The 27,984-nt window shown below is 45.8% G+C and overlaps 12 non-coding genes across 12 annotated transcripts; all 12 read left to right on the forward strand.

Annotated features, from left to right (window-relative positions):
• Nucleotides 1-1,334: 1,334 nt before the first annotated feature.
• LOC130317441 (U2 spliceosomal RNA) lies at nucleotides 1,335-1,525 on the forward strand. The gene has a single exon (XR_008864557.1). It is a non-coding gene; the product is annotated as a U2 spliceosomal RNA (small nuclear RNA).
• Nucleotides 1,526-3,618: 2,093 nt separating this feature from the next.
• LOC130317442 (U2 spliceosomal RNA) lies at nucleotides 3,619-3,809 on the forward strand. The gene has a single exon (XR_008864558.1). It is a non-coding gene; the product is annotated as a U2 spliceosomal RNA (small nuclear RNA).
• A 2,090-nt stretch (nucleotides 3,810-5,899) lies between these two features.
• LOC130317443 (U2 spliceosomal RNA) lies at nucleotides 5,900-6,090 on the forward strand. Its single transcript, XR_008864559.1, has one exon. It is a non-coding gene; the product is annotated as a U2 spliceosomal RNA (small nuclear RNA).
• A 2,089-nt stretch (nucleotides 6,091-8,179) lies between these two features.
• Nucleotides 8,180-8,370, forward strand: LOC130317445 (U2 spliceosomal RNA). The gene has a single exon (XR_008864560.1). It is a non-coding gene; the product is annotated as a U2 spliceosomal RNA (small nuclear RNA).
• Nucleotides 8,371-10,460: 2,090 nt separating this feature from the next.
• On the forward strand, nucleotides 10,461-10,651 carry LOC130317446 (U2 spliceosomal RNA). Its single transcript, XR_008864561.1, has one exon. It is a non-coding gene; the product is annotated as a U2 spliceosomal RNA (small nuclear RNA).
• A 2,086-nt stretch (nucleotides 10,652-12,737) lies between these two features.
• Nucleotides 12,738-12,928, forward strand: LOC130317447 (U2 spliceosomal RNA). The gene has a single exon (XR_008864562.1). It is a non-coding gene; the product is annotated as a U2 spliceosomal RNA (small nuclear RNA).
• Nucleotides 12,929-15,017: 2,089 nt separating this feature from the next.
• On the forward strand, nucleotides 15,018-15,208 carry LOC130317449 (U2 spliceosomal RNA). Its single transcript, XR_008864564.1, has one exon. It is a non-coding gene; the product is annotated as a U2 spliceosomal RNA (small nuclear RNA).
• Nucleotides 15,209-17,298: 2,090 nt separating this feature from the next.
• Nucleotides 17,299-17,489, forward strand: LOC130317545 (U2 spliceosomal RNA). Its single transcript, XR_008864650.1, has one exon. It is a non-coding gene; the product is annotated as a U2 spliceosomal RNA (small nuclear RNA).
• Nucleotides 17,490-19,568: 2,079 nt separating this feature from the next.
• On the forward strand, nucleotides 19,569-19,759 carry LOC130317546 (U2 spliceosomal RNA). The gene has a single exon (XR_008864651.1). It is a non-coding gene; the product is annotated as a U2 spliceosomal RNA (small nuclear RNA).
• Nucleotides 19,760-21,839: 2,080 nt separating this feature from the next.
• Nucleotides 21,840-22,030, forward strand: LOC130317451 (U2 spliceosomal RNA). Its single transcript, XR_008864565.1, has one exon. It is a non-coding gene; the product is annotated as a U2 spliceosomal RNA (small nuclear RNA).
• Nucleotides 22,031-24,108: 2,078 nt separating this feature from the next.
• On the forward strand, nucleotides 24,109-24,299 carry LOC130317452 (U2 spliceosomal RNA). Its single transcript, XR_008864566.1, has one exon. It is a non-coding gene; the product is annotated as a U2 spliceosomal RNA (small nuclear RNA).
• Nucleotides 24,300-26,389: 2,090 nt separating this feature from the next.
• LOC130317453 (U2 spliceosomal RNA) lies at nucleotides 26,390-26,580 on the forward strand. Its single transcript, XR_008864567.1, has one exon. It is a non-coding gene; the product is annotated as a U2 spliceosomal RNA (small nuclear RNA).
• The last annotated feature ends 1,404 nt before the right edge of the window (nucleotides 26,581-27,984 follow it).

Below are 27,984 nucleotides of genomic sequence, written 5' to 3' on the forward strand. Positions count from 1 at the left end.
ACTGACATTCTGGCCTACTTTCAGCCGATGCGACTTGTCTGTCGCTGAACAGTCGCTTTTTATGTATTCAGCACCTATGTATAATGTTGTAAAAATGCTCTAGAAGCTAAAGTCGCAGAAATGTCACACATATTTGGCCTGCAACTTTCTGTGCGACAAATTCAGACAGGAAAAATCAGTATAAATCCTTAGAAAATTATCCCCCAGTGTCTCCATCTGCTGGCGGTATTGAATAAGCATTGCTGCACTGATGGGGTATGCATTAGACGAAAAAAAAGAAGAAAAAGAAGAATAATACACCCAGAAAAGAGGCGAAAAGGAGAAAAACGTAAAAAAACGTGAAAAAAAAGTAAGAGGAAGAGAAGGGAAAAAAAGGTGGAAATGGGTTTAAAAGTGATTTCGGCGGAGAAATATATATATATATATATATATATATATATATATATATATATATATATATACGCGCACACACACACATATATATAAACGTATTCTCCGTTGAGATATTGCAGCCGCTGCTGTGTCCAGGCCCAGGAGCCTTAGCACTGTGCTGTGATGTCACTCAATACCACTGACATCACTAGGTGTAAACAACATCTCTCCTTTGCTGTGTATGTGACTATGGAGCTGTTTGGTGATGTCGTCTATTATGGCCTTCATAGAAGCAACAGGAGATTGTTGCATCCATCTAGAACCCTCAGAACTACAGTGCTATGATGTCACTCACTTCCACAGGCCTTGCAGAGTGTAAACAACAACAACCCAGCTTTGTTGTGTATGTAACCATAGGGATTTGTGATGTCACCTAGAACCTTCACAGCAGCGACAGCTTTATGAGGAGCATCAGCACTGCTCTGCCTGAGCAGAACCATCACCGCCATAGGTTGTCAAATAACCCGGATTTAACCCACACAGGTAAGTCCAATGGGGTGCAGGCATGTCCTCTATGCTTACAGCTTCCCGTGGGTGTTGGTTTGATACCGTTTGGGGACAGCCAAGGAGGCATCTGCAGGCAACAAAGGTAGGTGTGTGCTTGTGTGTGTGTTTCCTATGCAGATCCTAAGCCCAGTGTCACATGCAAGTAGGAGGAGTAAGAAGGGTTCCTGGCAAATCCGGGTTATGGATTGCATTTAAAAAGGCCCCGTGGGAGTGCAATGGGCCCCTGTCTTGCTGCTTAGCAATAATGGTATGGGTTTAGGTTCTGCTGTGTGTACTGGTGGTTGACTGCCCCCCAGCCCAGAGTGTGCATGGAAAATTGTCTGGCAGCCTCCCTGACAGCAAGCAGTGATAGTGCCCATGAAGGGGACCTTGTTGGGCCCGCCCCTTTCACGGTTATCGCTTCTCGGCCTTTTGGCTAAGATCAAGTGTAGTATCTGTTCTTATCAGTTTAATATCTGATACGTCCCCTATCTGGGGACCATATATTAAATGGATTTTTGAGAACGGGGGCCGATTTCGAAGCTTGCTTCCGTCGCCCTATGCATTGACCCGATATGGCAGTATCTTCGGGTACAGTGCACCACCCCCTTACAGGGTTAAAAAGAAAGATTCCTACTTTCATTGCTACCTGCTTGCTGGCTAGCCAGCTAGCCAGCCCTGTGGGCCTTGCTGCTGCAGCCAAAAAACAAAAGGTGGTGCTGCTGCTGCTGCTTCTGCTGCTTCTGCTTGTGTCTGGCCGCTGTTGGAGCGTCCAGGCACAGGACTTCTGCTGCTGCTGACTAAATGGCCTCCTTAATTGGATCATTTGAGTAGCCAGCACACCTGTGCAGGTAGGGCATGACATGATAGGCAGCTGCCTTGATAGCGGGTGGGTGCTGAATGTTCCTAATTGACAAAATAAGATTAATGCTTATGAAGAAATATAAAATCTCATCCCTTCCCCAATATCGCGCCACACCCCTACCCCTTAATTCCCTGGTTGAACTTGATGGACATATGTCTTTTTTCGACCGTACTAACTATGTAACTATGTAACATAACATGGGGGGGGGGGGGGGGGGTCTCCTGGCTGTTCACACAGGTGTGTCATTGCTGTACATTGACCATGCATTGCTTCTGTGGTATTGCAAAGGCAAAGACAAATGCTTCCAGCCATCCATTGCACTAATGGATTGGTCATCAGCTGGCTGTCTATGTCCCGCATCAATATAGACCAAAGTACAGAGGGTTAGGCTATGCTATTGTGCACCTACCTGATGCATCAGAAGGTGCGAGGCCCTTGCTAAATTCTGTGCACAGACTTTGAGATCTATACTTTAGACTGTATCTAAACCTGCTCCAACATGGACTGACATTCTGGCCTACTTTCAGCCGATGCGACTTGTCTGTCGCTGAACAGTCGCTTTTTATGTATTCAGCACCTATGTATAATGTTGTAAAAATGCTCTAGAAGCTAAAGTCGCAGAAATGTCACACATATTTGGCCTGCAACTTTCTGTGCGACAAATTCAGACAGGAAAAATCAGTATAAATCCTTAGAAAATTATCCCCCAGTGTCTCCATCTGCTGGCGGTATTGAATAAGCATTGCTGCACTGATGGGGTATGCATTAGACGAAAAAAAAGAAGAAAAAGAAGAATAATACACCCAGAAAAGAGGCGAAAAGGAGAAAAACGTAAAAAAACGTGAAAAAAAAGTAAGAGGAAGAGAAGGGAAAAAAAGGTGGAAATGGGTTTAAAAGTGATTTCGGCGGAGAAATATATATATATATATATATATATATATATATATATATATATATATATACGCGCACACACACACATATATATAAACGTATTCTCCGTTGAGATATTGCAGCCGCTGCTGTGTCCAGGCCCAGGAGCCTTAGCACTGTGCTGTGATGTCACTCAATACCACTGACATCACTAGGTGTAAACAACATCTCTCCTTTGCTGTGTATGTGACTATGGAGCTGTTTGGTGATGTCGTCTATTATGGCCTTCATAGAAGCAACAGGAGATTGTTGCATCCATCTAGAACCCTCAGAACTACAGTGCTATGATGTCACTCACTTCCACAGGCCTTGCAGAGTGTAAACAACAACAACCCAGCTTTGTTGTGTATGTAACCATAGGGATTTGTGATGTCACCTAGAACCTTCACAGCAGCGACAGCTTTATGAGGAGCATCAGCACTGCTCTGCCTGAGCAGAACCATCACCGCCATAGGTTGTCAAATAACCCGGATTTAACCCACACAGGTAAGTCCAATGGGGTGCAGGCATGTCCTCTATGCTTACAGCTTCCCGTGGGTGTTGGTTTGATACCGTTTGGGGACAGCCAAGGAGGCATCTGCAGGCAACAAAGGTAGGTGTGTGCTTGTGTGTGTGTTTCCTATGCAGATCCTAAGCCCAGTGTCACATGCAAGTAGGAGGAGTAAGAAGGGTTCCTGGCAAATCCGGGTTATGGATTGCATTTAAAAAGGCCCCGTGGGAGTGCAATGGGCCCCTGTCTTGCTGCTTAGCAATAATGGTATGGGTTTAGGTTCTGCTGTGTGTACTGGTGGTTGACTGCCCCCCAGCCCAGAGTGTGCATGGAAAATTGTCTGGCAGCCTCCCTGACAGCAAGCAGTGATAGTGCCCATGAAGGGGACCTTGTTGGGCCCGCCCCTTTCACGGTTATCGCTTCTCGGCCTTTTGGCTAAGATCAAGTGTAGTATCTGTTCTTATCAGTTTAATATCTGATACGTCCCCTATCTGGGGACCATATATTAAATGGATTTTTGAGAACGGGGGCCGATTTCGAAGCTTGCTTCCGTCGCCCTATGCATTGACCCGATATGGCAGTATCTTCGGGTACAGTGCACCACCCCCTTACAGGGTTAAAAAGAAAGATTCCTACTTTCATTGCTACCTGCTTGCTGGCTAGCCAGCTAGCCAGCCCTGTGGGCCTTGCTGCTGCAGCCAAAAAACAAAAGGTGGTGCTGCTGCTGCTGCTTCTGCTGCTTCTGCTTGTGTCTGGCCGCTGTTGGAGCGTCCAGGCACAGGACTTCTGCTGCTGCTGACTAAATGGCCTCCTTAATTGGATCATTTGAGTAGTCAGCACACCTGTGCAGGTAGGGCATGACATGATAGGCAGCTGCCTTGATAGCGGGTGGGTGCTGAATGTTCCTAATTGACAAAATAAGATTAATGCTTATGAAGAAATATAAAATCTCATCCCTTCCCCAATATCGCGCCACACCCCTACCCCTTAATTCCCTGGTTGAACTTGATGGACATATGTCTTTTTTCGACCGTACTAACTATGTAACTATGTAACATAACATGGGGGGGGGGGGGGGGGTCTCCTGGCTGTTCACACAGGTGTGTCATTGCTGTACATTGACCATGCATTGCTTCTGTGGTATTGCAAAGGCAAAGACAAATGCTTCCAGCCATCCATTGCACTAATGGATTGGTCATCAGCTGGCTGTCTATGTCCCGCATCAATATAGACCAAAGTACAGAGGGTTAGGCTATGCTATTGTGCACCTACCTGATGCATCAGAAGGTGCGAGGCCCTTGCTAAATTCTGTGCACAGACTTTGAGATCTATACTTTAGACTGTATCTAAACCTGCTCCAACATGGACTGACATTCTGGCCTACTTTCAGCCGATGCGACTTGTCTGTCGCTGAACAGTCGCTTTTTATGTATTCAGCACCTATGTATAATGTTGTAAAAATGCTCTAGAAGCTAAAGTCGCAGAAATGTCACACATATTTGGCCTGCAACTTTCTGTGCGACAAATTCAGACAGGAAAAATCAGTATAAATCCTTAGAAAATTATCCCCCAGTGTCTCCATCTGCTGGCGGTATTGAATAAGCATTGCTGCACTGATGGGGTATGCATTAGACGAAAAAAAAGAAGAAAAAGAAGAATAATACGCCCAGAAAAGAGGCGAAAAGGAGAAAAACGTAAAAAAACGTGAAAAAAAAGTAAGAGGAAGAGAAGGGAAAAAAAGGTGGAAATGGGTTTAAAAGTGATTTCGGCGGAGAAATATATATATATATATATATATATATATATATATATATATATATATACGCGCACACACACACATATATATAAACGTATTCTCCGTTGAGATATTGCAGCCGCTGCTGTGTCCAGGCCCAGGAGCCTTAGCACTGTGCTGTGATGTCACTCAATACCACTGACATCACTAGGTGTAAACAACATCTCTCCTTTGCTGTGTATGTGACTATGGAGCTGTTTGGTGATGTCGTCTATTATGGCCTTCATAGAAGCAACAGGAGATTGTTGCATCCATCTAGAACCCTCAGAACTACAGTGCTATGATGTCACTCACTTCCACAGGCCTTGCAGAGTGTAAACAACAACAACCCAGCTTTGTTGTGTATGTAACCATAGGGATTTGTGATGTCACCTAGAACCTTCACAGCAGCGACAGCTTTATGAGGAGCATCAGCACTGCTCTGCCTGAGCAGAACCATCACCGCCATAGGTTGTCAAATAACCCGGATTTAACCCACACAGGTAAGTCCAATGGGGTGCAGGCATGTCCTCTATGCTTACAGCTTCCCGTGGGTGTTGGTTTGATACCGTTTGGGGACAGCCAAGGAGGCATCTGCAGGCAACAAAGGTAGGTGTGTGCTTGTGTGTGTGTTTCCTATGCAGATCCTAAGCCCAGTGTCACATGCAAGTAGGAGGAGTAAGAAGGGTTCCTGGCAAATCCGGGTTATGGATTGCATTTAAAAAGGCCCCGTGGGAGTGCAATGGGCCCCTGTCTTGCTGCTTAGCAATAATGGTATGGGTTTAGGTTCTGCTGTGTGTACTGGTGGTTGACTGCCCCCCAGCCCAGAGTGTGCATGGAAAATTGTCTGGCAGCCTCCCTGACAGCAAGCAGTGATAGTGCCCATGAAGGGGACCTTGTTGGGCCCGCCCCTTTCACGGTTATCGCTTCTCGGCCTTTTGGCTAAGATCAAGTGTAGTATCTGTTCTTATCAGTTTAATATCTGATACGTCCCCTATCTGGGGACCATATATTAAATGGATTTTTGAGAACGGGGGCCGATTTCGAAGCTTGCTTCCGTCGCCCTATGCATTGACCCGATATGGCAGTATCTTCGGGTACAGTGCACCACCCCCTTACAGGGTTAAAAAGAAAGATTCCTACTTTCATTGCTACCTGCTTGCTGGCTAGCCAGCTAGCCAGCCCTGTGGGCCTTGCTGCTGCAGCCAAAAAACAAAAGGTGGTGCTGCTGCTGCTGCTTCTGCTGCTTCTGCTTGTGTCTGGCCGCTGTTGGAGCGTCCAGGCACAGGACTTCTGCTGCTGCTGACTAAATGGCCTCCTTAATTGGATCATTTGAGTAGCCAGCACACCTGTGCAGGTAGGGCATGACATGATAGGCAGCTGCCTTGATAGCGGGTGGGTGCTGAATGTTCCTAATTGACAAAATAAGATTAATGCTTATGAAGAAATATAAAATCTCATCCCTTCCCCAATATCGCGCCACACCCCTACCCCTTAATTCCCTGGTTGAACTTGATGGACATATGTCTTTTTTCGACCGTACTAACTATGTAACTATGTAACATAACATGGGGGGGGGGGGGGGGTCTCCTGGCTGTTCACACAGGTGTGTCATTGCTGTACATTGACCATGCATTGCTTCTGTGGTATTGCAAAGGCAAAGACAAATGCTTCCAGCCATCCATTGCACTAATGGATTGGTCATCAGCTGGCTGTCTATGTCCCGCATCAATATAGACCAAAGTACAGAGGGTTAGGCTATGCTATTGTGCACCTACCTGATGCATCAGAAGGTGCGAGGCCCTTGCTAAATTCTGTGCACAGACTTTGAGATCTATACTTTAGACTGTATCTAAACCTGCTCCAACATGGACTGACATTCTGGCCTACTTTCAGCCGATGCGACTTGTCTGTCGCTGAACAGTCGCTTTTTATGTATTCAGCACCTATGTATAATGTTGTAAAAATGCTCTAGAAGCTAAAGTCGCAGAAATGTCACACATATTTGGCCTGCAACTTTCTGTGCGACAAATTCAGACAGGAAAAATCAGTATAAATCCTTAGAAAATTATCCCCCAGTGTCTCCATCTGCTGGCGGTATTGAATAAGCATTGCTGCACTGATGGGGTATGCATTAGACGAAAAAAAAGAAGAAAAAGAAGAATAATACGCCCAGAAAAGAGGCGAAAAGGAGAAAAACGTAAAAAAACGTGAAAAAAAAGTAAGAGGAAGAGAAGGGAAAAAAAGGTGGAAATGGGTTTAAAAGTGATTTCGGCGGAGAAATATATATATATATATATATATATATATATATATATATATATATATACGCGCACACACACACATATATATAAACGTATTCTCCGTTGAGATATTGCAGCCGCTGCTGTGTCCAGGCCCAGGAGCCTTAGCACTGTGCTGTGATGTCACTCAATACCACTGACATCACTAGGTGTAAACAACATCTCTCCTTTGCTGTGTATGTGACTATGGAGCTGTTTGGTGATGTCGTCTATTATGGCCTTCATAGAAGCAACAGGAGATTGTTGCATCCATCTAGAACCCTCAGAACTACAGTGCTATGATGTCACTCACTTCCACAGGCCTTGCAGAGTGTAAACAACAACAACCCAGCTTTGTTGTGTATGTAACCATAGGGATTTGTGATGTCACCTAGAACCTTCACAGCAGCGACAGCTTTATGAGGAGCATCAGCACTGCTCTGCCTGAGCAGAACCATCACCGCCATAGGTTGTCAAATAACCCGGATTTAACCCACACAGGTAAGTCCAATGGGGTGCAGGCATGTCCTCTATGCTTACAGCTTCCCGTGGGTGTTGGTTTGATACCGTTTGGGGACAGCCAAGGAGGCATCTGCAGGCAACAAAGGTAGGTGTGTGCTTGTGTGTGTGTTTCCTATGCAGATCCTAAGCCCAGTGTCACATGCAAGTAGGAGGAGTAAGAAGGGTTCCTGGCAAATCCGGGTTATGGATTGCATTTAAAAAGGCCCCGTGGGAGTGCAATGGGCCCCTGTCTTGCTGCTTAGCAATAATGGTATGGGTTTAGGTTCTGCTGTGTGTACTGGTGGTTGACTGCCCCCCAGCCCAGAGTGTGCATGGAAAATTGTCTGGCAGCCTCCCTGACAGCAAGCAGTGATAGTGCCCATGAAGGGGACCTTGTTGGGCCCGCCCCTTTCACGGTTATCGCTTCTCGGCCTTTTGGCTAAGATCAAGTGTAGTATCTGTTCTTATCAGTTTAATATCTGATACGTCCCCTATCTGGGGACCATATATTAAATGGATTTTTGAGAACGGGGGCCGATTTCGAAGCTTGCTTCCGTCGCCCTATGCATTGACCCGATATGGCAGTATCTTCGGGTACAGTGCACCACCCCCTTACAGGGTTAAAAAGAAAGATTCCTACTTTCATTGCTACCTGCTTGCTGGCTAGCCAGCTAGCCAGCCCTGTGGGCCTTGCTGCTGCAGCCAAAAAACAAAAGGTGGTGCTGCTGCTGCTGCTTCTGCTGCTTCTGCTTGTGTCTGGCCGCTGTTGGAGCGTCCAGGCACAGGACTTCTGCTGCTGCTGACTAAATGGCCTCCTTAATTGGATCATTTGAGTAGCCAGCACACCTGTGCAGGTAGGGCATGACATGATAGGCAGCTGCCTTGATAGCGGGTGGGTGCTGAATGTTCCTAATTGACAAAATAAGATTAATGCTTATGAAGAAATATAAAATCTCATCCCTTCCCCAATATCGCGCCACACCCCTACCCCTTAATTCCCTGGTTGAACTTGATGGACATATGTCTTTTTTCGACCGTACTAACTATGTAACTATGTAACATAACATGGGGGGGGGGGGGGGGGGGTCTCCTGGCTGTTCACACAGGTGTGTCATTGCTGTACATTGACCATGCATTGCTTCTGTGGTATTGCAAAGGCAAAGACAAATGCTTCCAGCCATCCATTGCACTAATGGATTGGTCATCAGCTGGCTGTCTATGTCCCGCATCAATATAGACCAAAGTACAGAGGGTTAGGCTATGCTATTGTGCACCTACCTGATGCATCAGAAGGTGCGAGGCCCTTGCTAAATTCTGTGCACAGACTTTGAGATCTATACTTTAGACTGTATCTAAACCTGCTCCAACATGGACTGACATTCTGGCCTACTTTCAGCCGATGCGACTTGTCTGTCGCTGAACAGTCGCTTTTTATGTATTCAGCACCTATGTATAATGTTGTAAAAATGCTCTAGAAGCTAAAGTCGCAGAAATGTCACACATATTTGGCCTGCAACTTTCTGTGCGACAAATTCAGACAGGAAAAATCAGTATAAATCCTTAGAAAATTATCCCCCAGTGTCTCCATCTGCTGGCGGTATTGAATAAGCATTGCTGCACTGATGGGGTATGCATTAGACGAAAAAAAAGAAGAAAAAGAAGAATAATACACCCAGAAAAGAGGCGAAAAGGAGAAAAACGTAAAAAAACGTGAAAAAAAAGTAAGAGGAAGAGAAGGGAAAAAAAGGTGGAAATGGGTTTAAAAGTGATTTCGGCGGAGAAATATATATATATATATATATATATATATATATATATATATATATACGCGCACACACACACATATATATAAACGTATTCTCCGTTGAGATATTGCAGCCGCTGCTGTGTCCAGGCCCAGGAGCCTTAGCACTGTGCTGTGATGTCACTCAATACCACTGACATCACTAGGTGTAAACAACATCTCTCCTTTGCTGTGTATGTGACTATGGAGCTGTTTGGTGATGTCGTCTATTATGGCCTTCATAGAAGCAACAGGAGATTGTTGCATCCATCTAGAACCCTCAGAACTACAGTGCTATGATGTCACTCACTTCCACAGGCCTTGCAGAGTGTAAACAACAACAACCCAGCTTTGTTGTGTATGTAACCATAGGGATTTGTGATGTCACCTAGAACCTTCACAGCAGCGACAGCTTTATGAGGAGCATCAGCACTGCTCTGCCTGAGCAGAACCATCACCGCCATAGGTTGTCAAATAACCCGGATTTAACCCACACAGGTAAGTCCAATGGGGTGCAGGCATGTCCTCTATGCTTACAGCTTCCCGTGGGTGTTGGTTTGATACCGTTTGGGGACAGCCAAGGAGGCATCTGCAGGCAACAAAGGTAGGTGTGTGCTTGTGTGTGTGTTTCCTATGCAGATCCTAAGCCCAGTGTCACATGCAAGTAGGAGGAGTAAGAAGGGTTCCTGGCAAATCCGGGTTATGGATTGCATTTAAAAAGGCCCCGTGGGAGTGCAATGGGCCCCTGTCTTGCTGCTTAGCAATAATGGTATGGGTTTAGGTTCTGCTGTGTGTACTGGTGGTTGACTGCCCCCCAGCCCAGAGTGTGCATGGAAAATTGTCTGGCAGCCTCCCTGACAGCAAGCAGTGATAGTGCCCATGAAGGGGACCTTGTTGGGCCCGCCCCTTTCACGGTTATCGCTTCTCGGCCTTTTGGCTAAGATCAAGTGTAGTATCTGTTCTTATCAGTTTAATATCTGATACGTCCCCTATCTGGGGACCATATATTAAATGGATTTTTGAGAACGGGGGCCGATTTCGAAGCTTGCTTCCGTCGCCCTATGCATTGACCCGATATGGCAGTATCTTCGGGTACAGTGCACCACCCCCTTACAGGGTTAAAAAGAAAGATTCCTACTTTCATTGCTACCTGCTTGCTGGCTAGCCAGCTAGCCAGCCCTGTGGGCCTTGCTGCTGCAGCCAAAAAACAAAAGGTGGTGCTGCTGCTGCTGCTTCTGCTGCTTCTGCTTGTGTCTGGCCGCTGTTGGAGCGTCCAGGCACAGGACTTCTGCTGCTGCTGACTAAATGGCCTCCTTAATTGGATCATTTGAGTAGCCAGCACACCTGTGCAGGTAGGGCATGACATGATAGGCAGCTGCCTTGATAGCGGGTGGGTGCTGAATGTTCCTAATTGACAAAATAAGATTAATGCTTATGAAGAAATATAAAATCTCATCCCTTCCCCAATATCGCGCCACACCCCTACCCCTTAATTCCCTGGTTGAACTTGATGGACATATGTCTTTTTTCGACCGTACTAACTATGTAACTATGTAACATAACATGGGGGGGGGGGGGGGGGTCTCCTGGCTGTTCACACAGGTGTGTCATTGCTGTACATTGACCATGCATTGCTTCTGTGGTATTGCAAAGGCAAAGACAAATGCTTCCAGCCATCCATTGCACTAATGGATTGGTCATCAGCTGGCTGTCTATGTCCCGCATCAATATAGACCAAAGTACAGAGGGTTAGGCTATGCTATTGTGCACCTACCTGATGCATCAGAAGGTGCGAGGCCCTTGCTAAATTCTGTGCACAGACTTTGAGATCTATACTTTAGACTGTATCTAAACCTGCTCCAACATGGACTGACATTCTGGCCTACTTTCAGCCGATGCGACTTGTCTGTCGCTGAACAGTCGCTTTTTATGTATTCAGCACCTATGTATAATGTTGTAAAAATGCTCTAGAAGCTAAAGTCGCAGAAATGTCACACATATTTGGCCTGCAACTTTCTGTGCGACAAATTCAGACAGGAAAAATCAGTATAAATCCTTAGAAAATTATCCCCCAGTGTCTCCATCTGCTGGCGGTATTGAATAAGCATTGCTGCACTGATGGGGTATGCATTAGACGAAAAAAAAGAAGAAAAAGAAGAATAATACGCCCAGAAAAGAGGCGAAAAGGAGAAAAACGTAAAAAAACGTGAAAAAAAAGTAAGAGGAAGAGAAGGGAAAAAAAGGTGGAAATGGGTTTAAAAGTGATTTCGGCGGAGAAATATATATATATATATATATATATATATATATATATATATATACGCGCACACACACACATATATATAAACGTATTCTCCGTTGAGATATTGCAGCCGCTGCTGTGTCCAGGCCCAGGAGCCTTAGCACTGTGCTGTGATGTCACTCAATACCACTGACATCACTAGGTGTAAACAACATCTCTCCTTTGCTGTGTATGTGACTATGGAGCTGTTTGGTGATGTCGTCTATTATGGCCTTCATAGAAGCAACAGGAGATTGTTGCATCCATCTAGAACCCTCAGAACTACAGTGCTATGATGTCACTCACTTCCACAGGCCTTGCAGAGTGTAAACAACAACAACCCAGCTTTGTTGTGTATGTAACCATAGGGATTTGTGATGTCACCTAGAACCTTCACAGCAGCGACAGCTTTATGAGGAGCATCAGCACTGCTCTGCCTGAGCAGAACCATCACCGCCATAGGTTGTCAAATAACCCGGATTTAACCCACACAGGTAAGTCCAATGGGGTGCAGGCATGTCCTCTATGCTTACAGCTTCCCGTGGGTGTTGGTTTGATACCGTTTGGGGACAGCCAAGGAGGCATCTGCAGGCAACAAAGGTAGGTGTGTGCTTGTGTGTGTGTTTCCTATGCAGATCCTAAGCCCAGTGTCACATGCAAGTAGGAGGAGTAAGAAGGGTTCCTGGCAAATCCGGGTTATGGATTGCATTTAAAAAGGCCCCGTGGGAGTGCAATGGGCCCCTGTCTTGCTGCTTAGCAATAATGGTATGGGTTTAGGTTCTGCTGTGTGTACTGGTGGTTGACTGCCCCCCAGCCCAGAGTGTGCATGGAAAATTGTCTGGCAGCCTCCCTGACAGCAAGCAGTGATAGTGCCCATGAAGGGGACCTTGTTGGGCCCGCCCCTTTCACGGTTATCGCTTCTCGGCCTTTTGGCTAAGATCAAGTGTAGTATCTGTTCTTATCAGTTTAATATCTGATACGTCCCCTATCTGGGGACCATATATTAAATGGATTTTTGAGAACGGGGGCCGATTTCGAAGCTTGCTTCCGTCGCCCTATGCATTGACCCGATATGGCAGTATCTTCGGGTACAGTGCACCACCCCCTTACAGGGTTAAAAAGAAAGATTCCTACTTTCATTGCTACCTGCTTGCTGGCTAGCCAGCTAGCCAGCCCTGTGGGCCTTGCTGCTGCAGCCAAAAAACAAAAGGTGGTGCTGCTGCTGCTGCTTCTGCTGCTTCTGCTTGTGTCTGGCCGCTGTTGGAGCGTCCAGGCACAGGACTTCTGCTGCTGCTGACTAAATGGCCTCCTTAATTGGATCATTTGAGTAGCCAGCACACCTGTGCAGGTAGGGCATGACATGATAGGCAGCTGCCTTGATAGCGGGTGGGTGCTGAATGTTCCTAATTGACAAAATAAGATTAATGCTTATGAAGAAATATAAAATCTCATCCCTTCCCCAATATCGCGCCACACCCCTACCCCTTAATTCCCTGGTTGAACTTGATGGACATATGTCTTTTTTCGACCGTACTAACTATGTAACTATGTAACATAACATGGGGGGGGGGGGGGGGGGTCTCCTGGCTGTTCACACAGGTGTGTCATTGCTGTACATTGACCATGCATTGCTTCTGTGGTATTGCAAAGGCAAAGACAAATGCTTCCAGCCATCCATTGCACTAATGGATTGGTCATCAGCTGGCTGTCTATGTCCCGCATCAATATAGACCAAAGTACAGAGGGTTAGGCTATGCTATTGTGCACCTACCTGATGCATCAGAAGGTGCGAGGCCCTTGCTAAATTCTGTGCACAGACTTTGAGATCTATACTTTAGACTGTATCTAAACCTGCTCCAACATGGACTGACATTCTGGCCTACTTTCAGCCGATGCGACTTGTCTGTCGCTGAACAGTCGCTTTTTATGTATTCAGCACCTATGTATAATGTTGTAAAAATGCTCTAGAAGCTAAAGTCGCAGAAATGTCACACATATTTGGCCTGCAACTTTCTGTGCGACAAATTCAGACAGGAAAAATCAGTATAAATCCTTAGAAAATTATCCCCCAGTGTCTCCATCTGCTGGCGGTATTGAATAAGCATTGCTGCACTGATGGGGTATGCATTAGACGAAAAAAAAGAAGAAAAAGAAGAATAATACGCCCAGAAAAGAGGCGAAAAGGAGAAAAACGTAAAAAAACGTGAAAAAAAAGTAAGAGGAAGAGAAGGGAAAAAAAGGTGGAAATGGGTTTAAAAGTGATTTCGGCGGAGAAATATATATATATATATATATATATATATATATATATATATATATACGCGCACACACACACATATATATAAACGTATTCTCCGTTGAGATATTGCAGCCGCTGCTGTGTCCAGGCCCAGGAGCCTTAGCACTGTGCTGTGATGTCACTCAATACCACTGACATCACTAGGTGTAAACAACATCTCTCCTTTGCTGTGTATGTGACTATGGAGCTGTTTGGTGATGTCGTCTATTATGGCCTTCATAGAAGCAACAGGAGATTGTTGCATCCATCTAGAACCCTCAGAACTACAGTGCTATGATGTCACTCACTTCCACAGGCCTTGCAGAGTGTAAACAACAACAACCCAGCTTTGTTGTGTATGTAACCATAGGGATTTGTGATGTCACCTAGAACCTTCACAGCAGCGACAGCTTTATGAGGAGCATCAGCACTGCTCTGCCTGAGCAGAACCATCACCGCCATAGGTTGTCAAATAACCCGGATTTAACCCACACAGGTAAGTCCAATGGGGTGCAGGCATGTCCTCTATGCTTACAGCTTCCCGTGGGTGTTGGTTTGATACCGTTTGGGGACAGCCAAGGAGGCATCTGCAGGCAACAAAGGTAGGTGTGTGCTTGTGTGTGTGTTTCCTATGCAGATCCTAAGCCCAGTGTCACATGCAAGTAGGAGGAGTAAGAAGGGTTCCTGGCAAATCCGGGTTATGGATTGCATTTAAAAAGGCCCCGTGGGAGTGCAATGGGCCCCTGTCTTGCTGCTTAGCAATAATGGTATGGGTTTAGGTTCTGCTGTGTGTACTGGTGGTTGACTGCCCCCCAGCCCAGAGTGTGCATGGAAAATTGTCTGGCAGCCTCCCTGACAGCAAGCAGTGATAGTGCCCATGAAGGGGACCTTGTTGGGCCCGCCCCTTTCACGGTTATCGCTTCTCGGCCTTTTGGCTAAGATCAAGTGTAGTATCTGTTCTTATCAGTTTAATATCTGATACGTCCCCTATCTGGGGACCATATATTAAATGGATTTTTGAGAACGGGGGCCGATTTCGAAGCTTGCTTCCGTCGCCCTATGCATTGACCCGATATGGCAGTATCTTCGGGTACAGTGCACCACCCCCTTACAGGGTTAAAAAGAAAGATTCCTACTTTCATTGCTACCTGCTTGCTGGCTAGCCAGCTAGCCAGCCCTGTGGGCCTTGCTGCTGCAGCCAAAAAACAAAAGGTGGTGCTGCTGCTGCTGCTTCTGCTGCTTCTGCTTGTGTCTGGCCGCTGTTGGAGCGTCCAGGCACAGGACTTCTGCTGCTGCTGACTAAATGGCCTCCTTAATTGGATCATTTGAGTAGCCAGCACACCTGTGCAGGTAGGGCATGACATGATAGGCAGCTGCCTTGATAGCGGGTGGGTGCTGAATGTTCCTAATTGACAAAATAAGATTAATGCTTATGAAGAAATATAAAATCTCATCCCTTCCCCAATATCGCGCCACACCCCTACCCCTTAATTCCCTGGTTGAACTTGATGGACATATGTCTTTTTTCGACCGTACTAACTATGTAACTATGTAACATAACATGGGGGGGGGGGGGGGGGGGTCTCCTGGCTGTTCACATAGGTGTGTCATTGCTGTACATTGACCATGCATTGCTTCTGTGGTATTGCAAAGGCAAAGACAAATGCTTCCAGCCATCCATTGCACTAATGGATTGGTCATCAGCTGGCTGTCTATGTCCCGCATCAATATAGACCAAAGTACAGAGGGTTAGGCTATGCTATTGTGCACCTACCTGATGCATCAGAAGGTGCGAGGCCCTTGCTAAATTCTGTGCACAGACTTTGAGATCTATACTTTAGACTGTATCTAAACCTGCTCCAACATGGACTGACATTCTGGCCTACTTTCAGCCGATGCGACTTGTCTGTCGCTGAACAGTCGCTTTTTATGTATTCAGCACCTATGTATAATGTTGTAAAAATGCTCTAGAAGCTAAAGTCGCAGAAATGTCACACATATTTGGCCTGCAACTTTCTGTGCGACAAATTCAGACAGGAAAAATCAGTATAAATCCTTAGAAAATTATCCCCCAGTGTCTCCATCTGCTGGCGGTATTGAATAAGCATTGCTGCACTGATGGGGTATGCATTAGACGAAAAAAAAGAAGAAAAAGAAGAATAATACGCCCAGAAAAGAGGCGAAAAGGAGAAAAACGTAAAAAAACGTGAAAAAAAAGTAAGAGGAAGAGAAGGGAAAAAAAGGTGGAAATGGGTTTAAAAGTGATTTCGGCGGAGAAATATATATATATATATATATATATATATATATATATATATATATACGCGCACACACACACATATATATAAACGTATTCTCCGTTGAGATATTGCAGCCGCTGCTGTGTCCAGGCCCAGGAGCCTTAGCACTGTGCTGTGATGTCACTCAATACCACTGACATCACTAGGTGTAAACAACATCTCTCCTTTGCTGTGTATGTGACTATGGAGCTGTTTGGTGATGTCGTCTATTATGGCCTTCATAGAAGCAACAGGAGATTGTTGCATCCATCTAGAACCCTCAGAACTACAGTGCTATGATGTCACTCACTTCCACAGGCCTTGCAGAGTGTAAACAACAACAACCCAGCTTTGTTGTGTATGTAACCATAGGGATTTGTGATGTCACCTAGAACCTTCACAGCAGCGACAGCTTTATGAGGAGCATCAGCACTGCTCTGCCTGAGCAGAACCATCACCGCCATAGGTTGTCAAATAACCCGGATTTAACCCACACAGGTAAGTCCAATGGGGTGCAGGCATGTCCTCTATGCTTACAGCTTCCCGTGGGTGTTGGTTTGATACCGTTTGGGGACAGCCAAGGAGGCATCTGCAGGCAACAAAGGTAGGTGTGTGCTTGTGTGTGTGTTTCCTATGCAGATCCTAAGCCCAGTGTCACATGCAAGTAGGAGGAGTAAGAAGGGTTCCTGGCAAATCCGGGTTATGGATTGCATTTAAAAAGGCCCCGTGGGAGTGCAATGGGCCCCTGTCTTGCTGCTTAGCAATAATGGTATGGGTTTAGGTTCTGCTGTGTGTACTGGTGGTTGACTGCCCCCCAGCCCAGAGTGTGCATGGAAAATTGTCTGGCAGCCTCCCTGACAGCAAGCAGTGATAGTGCCCATGAAGGGGACCTTGTTGGGCCCGCCCCTTTCACGGTTGTCGCTTCTCGGCCTTTTGGCTAAGATCAAGTGTAGTATCTGTTCTTATCAGTTTAATATCTGATACGTCCCCTATCTGGGGACCATATATTAAATGGATTTTTGAGAACGGGGGCCGATTTCGAAGCTTGCTTCCGTCGCCCTATGCATTGACCCGATATGGCAGTATCTTCGGGTACAGTGCACCACCCCCTTACAGGGTTAAAAAGAAAGATTCCTACTTTCATTGCTGCTTGCTGGCTAGCCAGCTAGCCAGCCCTGTGGGCCTTGCTGCTGCAGCCAAAAAACAAAAGGTGGTGCTGCTGCTGCTGCTTCTGCTGCTTCTGCTTGTGTCTGGCCGCTGTTGGAGCGTCCAGGCACAGGACTTCTGCTGCTGCTGACTAAATGGCCTCCTTAATTGGATCATTTGAGTAGCCAGCACACCTGTGCAGGTAGGGCATGACATGATAGGCAGCTGCCTTGATAGCGGGTGGGTGCTGAATGTTCCTAATTGACAAAATAAGATTAATGCTTATGAAGAAATATAAAATCTCATCCCTTCCCCAATATCGCGCCACACCCCTACCCCTTAATTCCCTGGTTGAACTTGATGGACATATGTCTTTTTTCGACCGTACTAACTATGTAACTATGTAACATAACATGGGGGGGGGGTCTCCTGGCTGTTCACACAGGTGTGTCATTGCTGTACATTGACCATGCATTGCTTCTGTGGTATTGCAAAGGCAAAGACAAATGCTTCCAGCCATCCATTGCACTAATGGATTGGTCATCAGCTGGCTGTCTATGTCCCGCATCAATATAGACCAAAGTACAGAGGGTTAGGCTATGCTATTGTGCACCTACCTGATGCATCAGAAGGTGCGAGGCCCTTGCTAAATTCTGTGCACAGACTTTGAGATCTATACTTTAGACTGTATCTAAACCTGCTCCAACATGGACTGACATTCTGGCCTACTTTCAGCCGATGCGACTTGTCTGTCGCTGAACAGTCGCTTTTTATGTATTCAGCACCTATGTATAATGTTGTAAAAATGCTCTAGAAGCTAAAGTCGCAGAAATGTCACACATATTTGGCCTGCAACTTTCTGTGCGACAAATTCAGACAGGAAAAATCAGTATAAATCCTTAGAAAATTATCCCCCAGTGTCTCCATCTGCTGGCGGTATTGAATAAGCATTGCTGCACTGATGGGGTATGCATTAGACGAAAAAAAAGAAGAAAAAGAAGAATAATACGCCCAGAAAAGAGGCGAAAAGGAGAAAAACGTAAAAAAACGTGAAAAAAAAGTAAGAGGAAGAGAAGGGAAAAAAAGGTGGAAATGGGTTTAAAAGTGATTTCGGCGGAGAAATATATATATATATATATATATATATATATATATATATATATATATACGCGCACACACACACATATATATAAACGTATTCTCCGTTGAGATATTGCAGCCGCTGCTGTGTCCAGGCCCAGGAGCCTTAGCACTGTGCTGTGATGTCACTCAATACCACTGACATCACTAGGTGTAAACAACATCTCTCCTTTGCTGTGTATGTGACTATGGAGCTGTTTGGTGATGTCGTCTATTATGGCCTTCATAGAAGCAACAGGAGATTGTTGCATCCATCTAGAACCCTCAGAACTACAGTGCTATGATGTCACTCACTTCCACAGGCCTTGCAGAGTGTAAACAACAACAACCCAGCTTTGTTGTGTATGTAACCATAGGGATTTGTGATGTCACCTAGAACCTTCACAGCAGCGACAGCTTTATGAGGAGCATCAGCACTGCTCTGCCTGAGCAGAACCATCACCGCCATAGGTTGTCAAATAACCCGGATTTAACCCACACAGGTAAGTCCAATGGGGTGCAGGCATGTCCTCTATGCTTACAGCTTCCCGTGGGTGTTGGTTTGATACCGTTTGGGGACAGCCAAGGAGGCATCTGCAGGCAACAAATGTAGGTGTGTGCTTGTGTGTGTGTTTCCTATGCAGATCCTAAGCCCAGTGTCACATGCAAGTAGGAGGAGTAAGAAGGGTTCCTGGCAAATCCGGGTTATGGATTGCATTTAAAAAGGCCCCGTGGGAGTGCAATGGGCCCCTGTCTTGCTGCTTAGCAATAATGGTATGGGTTTAGGTTCTGCTGTGTGTACTGGTGGTTGACTGCCCCCCAGCCCAGAGTGTGCATGGAAAATTGTCTGGCAGCCTCCCTGACAGCAAGCAGTGATAGTGCCCATGAAGGGGACCTTGTTGGGCCCGCCCCTTTCACGGTTGTCGCTTCTCGGCCTTTTGGCTAAGATCAAGTGTAGTATCTGTTCTTATCAGTTTAATATCTGATACGTCCCCTATCTGGGGACCATATATTAAATGGATTTTTGAGAACGGGGGCCGATTTCGAAGCTTGCTTCCGTCGCCCTATGCATTGACCCGATATGGCAGTATCTTCGGGTACAGTGCACCACCCCCTTACAGGGTTAAAAAGAAAGATTCCTACTTTCATTGCTGCTTGCTGGCTAGCCAGCTAGCCAGCCCTGTGGGCCTTGCTGCTGCAGCCAAAAAACAAAAGGTGGTGCTGCTGCTGCTGCTTCTGCTGCTTCTGCTTGTGTCTGGCCGCTGTTGGAGCGTCCAGGCACAGGACTTCTGCTGCTGCTGACTAAATGGCCTCCTTAATTGGATCATTTGAGTAGCCAGCACACCTGTGCAGGTAGGGCATGACATGATAGGCAGCTGCCTTGATAGCGGGTGGGTGCTGAATGTTCCTAATTGACAAAATAAGATTAATGCTTATGAAGAAATATAAAATCTCATCCCTTCCCCAATATCGCGCCACACCCCTACCCCTTAATTCCCTGGTTGAACTTGATGGACATATGTCTTTTTTCGACCGTACTAACTATGTAACTATGTAACATAACATGGGGGGGGGGTCTCCTGGCTGTTCACACAGGTGTGTCATTGCTGTACATTGACCATGCATTGCTTCTGTGGTATTGCAAAGGCAAAGACAAATGCTTCCAGCCATCCATTGCACTAATGGATTGGTCATCAGCTGGCTGTCTATGTCCCGCATCAATATAGACCAAAGTACAGAGGGTTAGGCTATGCTATTGTGCACCTACCTGATGCATCAGAAGGTGCGAGGCCCTTGCTAAATTCTGTGCACAGACTTTGAGATCTATACTTTAGACTGTATCTAAACCTGCTCCAACATGGACTGACATTCTGGCCTACTTTCAGCCGATGCGACTTGTCTGTCGCTGAACAGTCGCTTTTTATGTATTCAGCACCTATGTATAATGTTGTAAAAATGCTCTAGAAGCTAAAGTCGCAGAAATGTCACACATATTTGGCCTGCAACTTTCTGTGCGACAAATTCAGACAGGAAAAATCAGTATAAATCCTTAGAAAATTATCCCCCAGTGTCTCCATCTGCTGGCGGTATTGAATAAGCATTGCTGCACTGATGGGGTATGCATTAGACGAAAAAAAAGAAGAAAAAGAAGAATAATACGCCCAGAAAAGAGGCGAAAAGGAGAAAAACGTAAAAAAACGTGAAAAAAAAGTAAGAGGAAGAGAAGGGAAAAAAAGGTGGAAATGGGTTTAAAAGTGATTTCGGCGGAGAATATATATATATATATATATATATATATATATATATATATATATATATACGCGCACACACACACATATATATAAACGTATTCTCCGTTGAGATATTGCAGCCGCTGCTGTGTCCAGGCCCAGGAGCCTTAGCACTGTGCTGTGATGTCACTCAATACCACTGACATCACTAGGTGTAAACAACATCTCTCCTTTGCTGTGTATGTGACTATGGAGCTGTTTGGTGATGTCGTCTATTATGGCCTTCATAGAAGCAACAGGAGATTGTTGCATCCATCTAGAACCCTCAGAACTACAGTGCTATGATGTCACTCACTTCCACAGGCCTTGCAGAGTGTAAACAACAACAACCCAGCTTTGTTGTGTATGTAACCATAGGGATTTGTGATGTCACCTAGAACCTTCACAGCAGCGACAGCTTTATGAGGAGCATCAGCACTGCTCTGCCTGAGCAGAACCATCACCGCCATAGGTTGTCAAATAACCCGGATTTAACCCACACAGGTAAGTCCAATGGGGTGCAGGCATGTCCTCTATGCTTACAGCTTCCCGTGGGTGTTGGTTTGATACCGTTTGGGGACAGCCAAGGAGGCATCTGCAGGCAACAAAGGTAGGTGTGTGCTTGTGTGTGTGTTTCCTATGCAGATCCTAAGCCCAGTGTCACATGCAAGTAGGAGGAGTAAGAAGGGTTCCTGGCAAATCCGGGTTATGGATTGCATTTAAAAAGGCCCCGTGGGAGTGCAATGGGCCCCTGTCTTGCTGCTTAGCAATAATGGTATGGGTTTAGGTTCTGCTGTGTGTACTGGTGGTTGACTGCCCCCCAGCCCAGAGTGTGCATGGAAAATTGTCTGGCAGCCTCCCTGACAGCAAGCAGTGATAGTGCCCATGAAGGGGACCTTGTTGGGCCCGCCCCTTTCACGGTTATCGCTTCTCGGCCTTTTGGCTAAGATCAAGTGTAGTATCTGTTCTTATCAGTTTAATATCTGATACGTCCCCTATCTGGGGACCATATATTAAATGGATTTTTGAGAACGGGGGCCGATTTCGAAGCTTGCTTCCGTCGCCCTATGCATTGACCCGATATGGCAGTATCTTCGGGTACAGTGCACCACCCCCTTACAGGGTTAAAAAGAAAGATTCCTACTTTCATTGCTACCTGCTTGCTGGCTAGCCAGCTAGCCAGCCCTGTGGGCCTTGCTGCTGCAGCCAAAAAACAAAAGGTGGTGCTGCTGCTGCTGCTTCTGCTGCTTCTGCTTGTGTCTGGCCGCTGTTGGAGCGTCCAGGCACAGGACTTCTGCTGCTGCTGACTAAATGGCCTCCTTAATTGGATCATTTGAGTAGCCAGCACACCTGTGCAGGTAGGGCATGACATGATAGGCAGCTGCCTTGATAGCGGGTGGGTGCTGAATGTTCCTAATTGACAAAATAAGATTAATGCTTATGAAGAAATATAAAATCTCATCCCTTCCCCAATATCGCGCCACACCCCTACCCCTTAATTCCCTGGTTGAACTTGATGGACATATGTCTTTTTTCGACCGTACTAACTATGTAACTATGTAACATAACATGGGGGGGGGGGTCTCCTGGCTGTTCACACAGGTGTGTCATTGCTGTACATTGACCATGCATTGCTTCTGTGGTATTGCAAAGGCAAAGACAAATGCTTCCAGCCATCCATTGCACTAATGGATTGGTCATCAGCTGGCTGTCTATGTCCCGCATCAATATAGACCAAAGTACAGAGGGTTAGGCTATGCTATTGTGCACCTACCTGATGCATCAGAAGGTGCGAGGCCCTTGCTAAATTCTGTGCACAGACTTTGAGATCTATACTTTAGACTGTATCTAAACCTGCTCCAACATGGACTGACATTCTGGCCTACTTTCAGCCGATGCGACTTGTCTGTCGCTGAACAGTCGCTTTTTATGTATTCAGCACCTATGTATAATGTTGTAAAAATGCTCTAGAAGCTAAAGTCGCAGAAATGTCACACATATTTGGCCTGCAACTTTCTGTGCGACAAATTCAGACAGGAAAAATCAGTATAAATCCTTAGAAAATTATCCCCCAGTGTCTCCATCTGCTGGCGGTATTGAATAAGCATTGCTGCACTGATGGGGTATGCATTAGACGAAAAAAAAGAAGAAAAAGAAGAATAATACGCCCAGAAAAGAGGCGAAAAGGAGAAAAACGTAAAAAAACGTGAAAAAAAAGTAAGAGGAAGAGAAGGGAAAAAAAGGTGGAAATGGGTTTAAAAGTGATTTCGGCGGAGAAATATATATATATATATATATATATATATATATATATATATACGCGCACACACACACATATATATAAACGTATTCTCCGTTGAGATATTGCAGCCGCTGCTGTGTCCAGGCCCAGGAGCCTTAGCACTGTGCTGTGATGTCACTCAATACCACTGACATCACTAGGTGTAAACAACATCTCTCCTTTGCTGTGTATGTGACTATGGAGCTGTTTGGTGATGTCGTCTATTATGGCCTTCATAGAAGCAACAGGAGATTGTTGCATCCATCTAGAACCCTCAGAACTACAGTGCTATGATGTCACTCACTTCCACAGGCCTTGCAGAGTGTAAACAACAACAACCCAGCTTTGTTGTGTATGTAACCATAGGGATTTGTGATGTCACCTAGAACCTTCACAGCAGCGACAGCTTTATGAGGAGCATCAGCACTGCTCTGCCTGAGCAGAACCATCACCGCCATAGGTTGTCAAATAACCCGGATTTAACCCACACAGGTAAGTCCAATGGGGTGCAGGCATGTCCTCTATGCTTACAGCTTCCCGTGGGTGTTGGTTTGATACCGTTTGGGGACAGCCAAGGAGGCATCTGCAGGCAACAAAGGTAGGTGTGTGCTTGTGTGTGTGTTTCCTATGCAGATCCTAAGCCCAGTGTCACATGCAAGTAGGAGGAGTAAGAAGGGTTCCTGGCAAATCCGGGTTATGGATTGCATTTAAAAAGGCCCCGTGGGAGTGCAATGGGCCCCTGTCTTGCTGCTTAGCAATAATGGTATGGGTTTCGGTTCTGCTGTGTGTACTGGTGGTTGACTGCCCCCCAGCCCAGAGTGTGCATGGAAAATTGTCTGGCAGCCTCCCTGACAGCAAGCAGTGATAGTGCCCATGAAGGGGACCTTGTTGGGCCCGCCCCTTTCACGGTTATCGCTTCTCGGCCTTTTGGCTAAGATCAAGTGTAGTATCTGTTCTTATCAGTTTAATATCTGATACGTCCCCTATCTGGGGACCATATATTAAATGGATTTTTGAGAACGGGGGCCGATTTCGAAGCTTGCTTCCGTCGCCCTATGCATTGACCCGATATGGCAGTATCTTCGGGTACAGTGCACCACCCCCTTACAGGGTTAAAAAGAAAGATTCCTACTTTCATTGCTACCTGCTTGCTGGCTAGCCAGCTAGCCAGCCCTGTGGGCCTTGCTGCTGCAGCCAAAAAACAAAAGGTGGTGCTGCTGCTGCTGCTTCTGCTGCTTCTGCTTGTGTCTGGCCGCTGTTGGAGCGTCCAGGCACAGGACTTCTGCTGCTGCTGACTAAATGGCCTCCTTAATTGGATCATTTGAGTAGCCAGCACACCTGTGCAGGTAGGGCATGACATGATAGGCAGCTGCCTTGATAGCGGGTGGGTGCTGAATGTTCCTAATTGACAAAATAAGATTAATGCTTATGAAGAAATATAAAATCTCATCCCTTCCCCAATATCGCGCCACACCCCTACCCCTTAATTCCCTGGTTGAACTTGATGGACATATGTCTTTTTTCGACCGTACTAACTATGTAACTATGTAACATAACATGGGGGGGGGGGGGGGGGTCTCCTGGCTGTTCACACAGGTGTGTCATTGCTGTACATTGACCATGCATTGCTTCTGTGGTATTGCAAAGGCAAAGACAAATGCTTCCAGCCATCCATTGCACTAATGGATTGGTCATCAGCTGGCTGTCTATGTCCCGCATCAATATAGACCAAAGTACAGAGGGTTAGGCTATGCTATTGTGCACCTACCTGATGCATCAGAAGGTGCGAGGCCCTTGCTAAATTCTGTGCACAGACTTTGAGATCTATACTTTAGACTGTATCTAAACCTGCTCCAACATGGACTGACATTCTGGCCTACTTTCAGCCGATGCGACTTGTCTGTCGCTGAACAGTCGCTTTTTATGTATTCAGCACCTATGTATAATGTTGTAAAAATGCTCTAGAAGCTAAAGTCGCAGAAATGTCACACATATTTGGCCTGCAACTTTCTGTGCGACAAATTCAGACAGGAAAAATCAGTATAAATCCTTAGAAAATTATCCCCCAGTGTCTCCATCTGCTGGCGGTATTGAATAAGCATTGCTGCACTGATGGGGTATGCATTAGACGAAAAAAAAGAAGAAAAAGAAGAATAATACGCCCAGAAAAGAGGCGAAAAGGAGAAAAACGTAAAAAAACGTGAAAAAAAAGTAAGAGGAAGAGAAGGGAAAAAAAGGTGGAAATGGGTTTAAAAGTGATTTCGGCGGAGATATATATATATATATATATATATATATATATATATATATATATATATACGCGCACACACACACATATATATAAACGTATTCTCCGTTGAGATATTGCAGCCGCTGCTGTGTCCAGGCCCAGGAGCCTTAGCACTGTGCTGTGATGTCACTCAATACCACTGACATCACTAGGTGTAAACAACATCTCTCCTTTGCTGTGTATGTGACTATGGAGCTGTTTGGTGATGTCGTCTATTATGGCCTTCATAGAAGCAACAGGAGATTGTTGCATCCATCTAGAACCCTCAGAACTACAGTGCTATGATGTCACTCACTTCCACAGGCCTTGCAGAGTGTAAACAACAACAACCCAGCTTTGTTGTGTATGTAACCATAGGGATTTGTGATGTCACCTAGAACCTTCACAGCAGCGACAGCTTTATGAGGAGCATCAGCACTGCTCTGCCTGAGCAGAACCATCACCGCCATAGGTTGTCAAATAACCCGGATTTAACCCACACAGGTAAGTCCAATGGGGTGCAGGCATGTCCTCTATGCTTACAGCTTCCCGTGGATGTTGGTTTGATACCGTTTGGGGACAGCCAAGGAGGCATCTGCAGGCAACAAAGGTAGGTGTGTGCTTGTGTGTGTGTTTCCTATGCAGATCCTAAGCCCAGTGTCACATGCAAGTAGGAGGAGTAAGAAGGGTTCCTGGCAAATCCGGGTTATGGATTGCATTTAAAAAGGCCCCGTGGGAGTGCAATGGGCCCCTGTCTTGCTGCTTAGCAATAATGGTATGGGTTTAGGTTCTGCTGTGTGTACTGGTGGTTGACTGCCCCCCAGCCCAGAGTGTGCATGGAAAATTGTCTGGCAGCCTCCCTGACAGCAAGCAGTGATAGTGCCCATGAAGGGGACCTTGTTGGGCCCGCCCCTTTCACGGTTATCGCTTCTCGGCCTTTTGGCTAAGATCAAGTGTAGTATCTGTTCTTATCAGTTTAATATCTGATACGTCCCCTATCTGGGGACCATATATTAAATGGATTTTTGAGAACGGGGGCCGATTTCGAAGCTTGCTTCCGTCGCCCTATGCATTGACCCGATATGGCAGTATCTTCGGGTACAGTGCACCACCCCCTTACAGGGTTAAAAAGAAAGATTCCTACTTTCATTGCTACCTGCTTGCTGGCTAGCCAGCTAGCCAGCCCTGTGGGCCTTGCTGCTGCAGCCAAAAAACAAAAGGTGGTGCTGCTGCTGCTGCTTCTGCTGCTTCTGCTTGTGTCTGGCCGCTGTTGGAGCGTCCAGGCACAGGACTTCTGCTGCTGCTGACTAAATGGCCTCCTTAATTGGATCATTTGAGTAGCCAGCACACCTGTGCAGGTAGGGCATGACATGATAGGCAGCTGCCTTGATAGCGGGTGGGTGCTGAATGTTCCTAATTGACAAAATAAGATTAATGCTTATGAAGAAATATAAAATCTCATCCCTTCCCCAATATCGTGCCACACCCCTACCCCTTAATTCCCTGGTTGAACTTGATGGACATATGTCTTTTTTCGACCGTACTAACTATGTAACTATGTAACATAACATGGGGGGGGGGGGGGGTCTCCTGGCTGTTCACACAGGTGTGTCATTGCTGTACATTGACCATGCATTGCTTCTGTGGTATTGCAAAGGCAAAGACAAATGCTTCCAGCCATCCATTGCACTAATGGATTGGTCATCAGCTGGCTGTCTATGTCCCGCATCAATATAGACCAAAGTACAGAGGGTTAGGCTATGCTATTGTGCACCTACCTGATGCATCAGAAGGTGCGAGGCCCTTGCTAAATTCTGTGCACAGACTTTGAGATCTATACTTTAGACTGTTATCTAAACCTGCTCCAACATGGACTGACATTCTGGCCTACTTTCAGCCGATGCGACTTGTCTGTCGCTGAACAGTCGCTTTTTATGTATTCAGCACCTATGTATAATGTTGTAAAAATGCTCTAGAAGCTAAAGTCGCAGAAATGTCACACATATTTGGCCTGCAACTTTCTGTGCGACAAATTCAGACAGGAAAAATCAGTATAAATCCTTAGAAAATTATCCCCCAGTGTCTCCATCTGCTGGCGGTATTGAATAAGCATTGCTGCACTGATGGGGTATGCATTAGACGAAAAAAAAGAAGAAAAAGAAGAATAATACGCCCAGAAAAGAGGCGAAAAGGAGAAAAACGTAAAAAAACGTGAAAAAAAAGTAAGAGGAAGAGAAGGGAAAAAAAGGTGGAAATGGGTTTAAAAGTGATTTCGGCGGAGAAATATATATATATATATATATATATATATATATATATACGCGCACACACACACATATATATAAACGTATTCTCCGTTGAGATATTGCAGCCGCTGCTGTGTCCAGGCCCAGGAGCCTTAGCACTGTGCTGTGATGTCACTCAATACCACTGACATCACTAGGTGTAAACAACATCTCTCCTTTGCTGTGTATGTGACTATGGAGCTGTTTGGTGATGTCGTCTATTATGGCCTTCA

Source organism: Hyla sarda, unplaced genomic scaffold (assembly GCF_029499605.1).
Source record: "Hyla sarda isolate aHylSar1 unplaced genomic scaffold, aHylSar1.hap1 scaffold_200, whole genome shotgun sequence".
Taxonomy (NCBI): Eukaryota; Metazoa; Chordata; class Amphibia; order Anura; family Hylidae; genus Hyla; species Hyla sarda.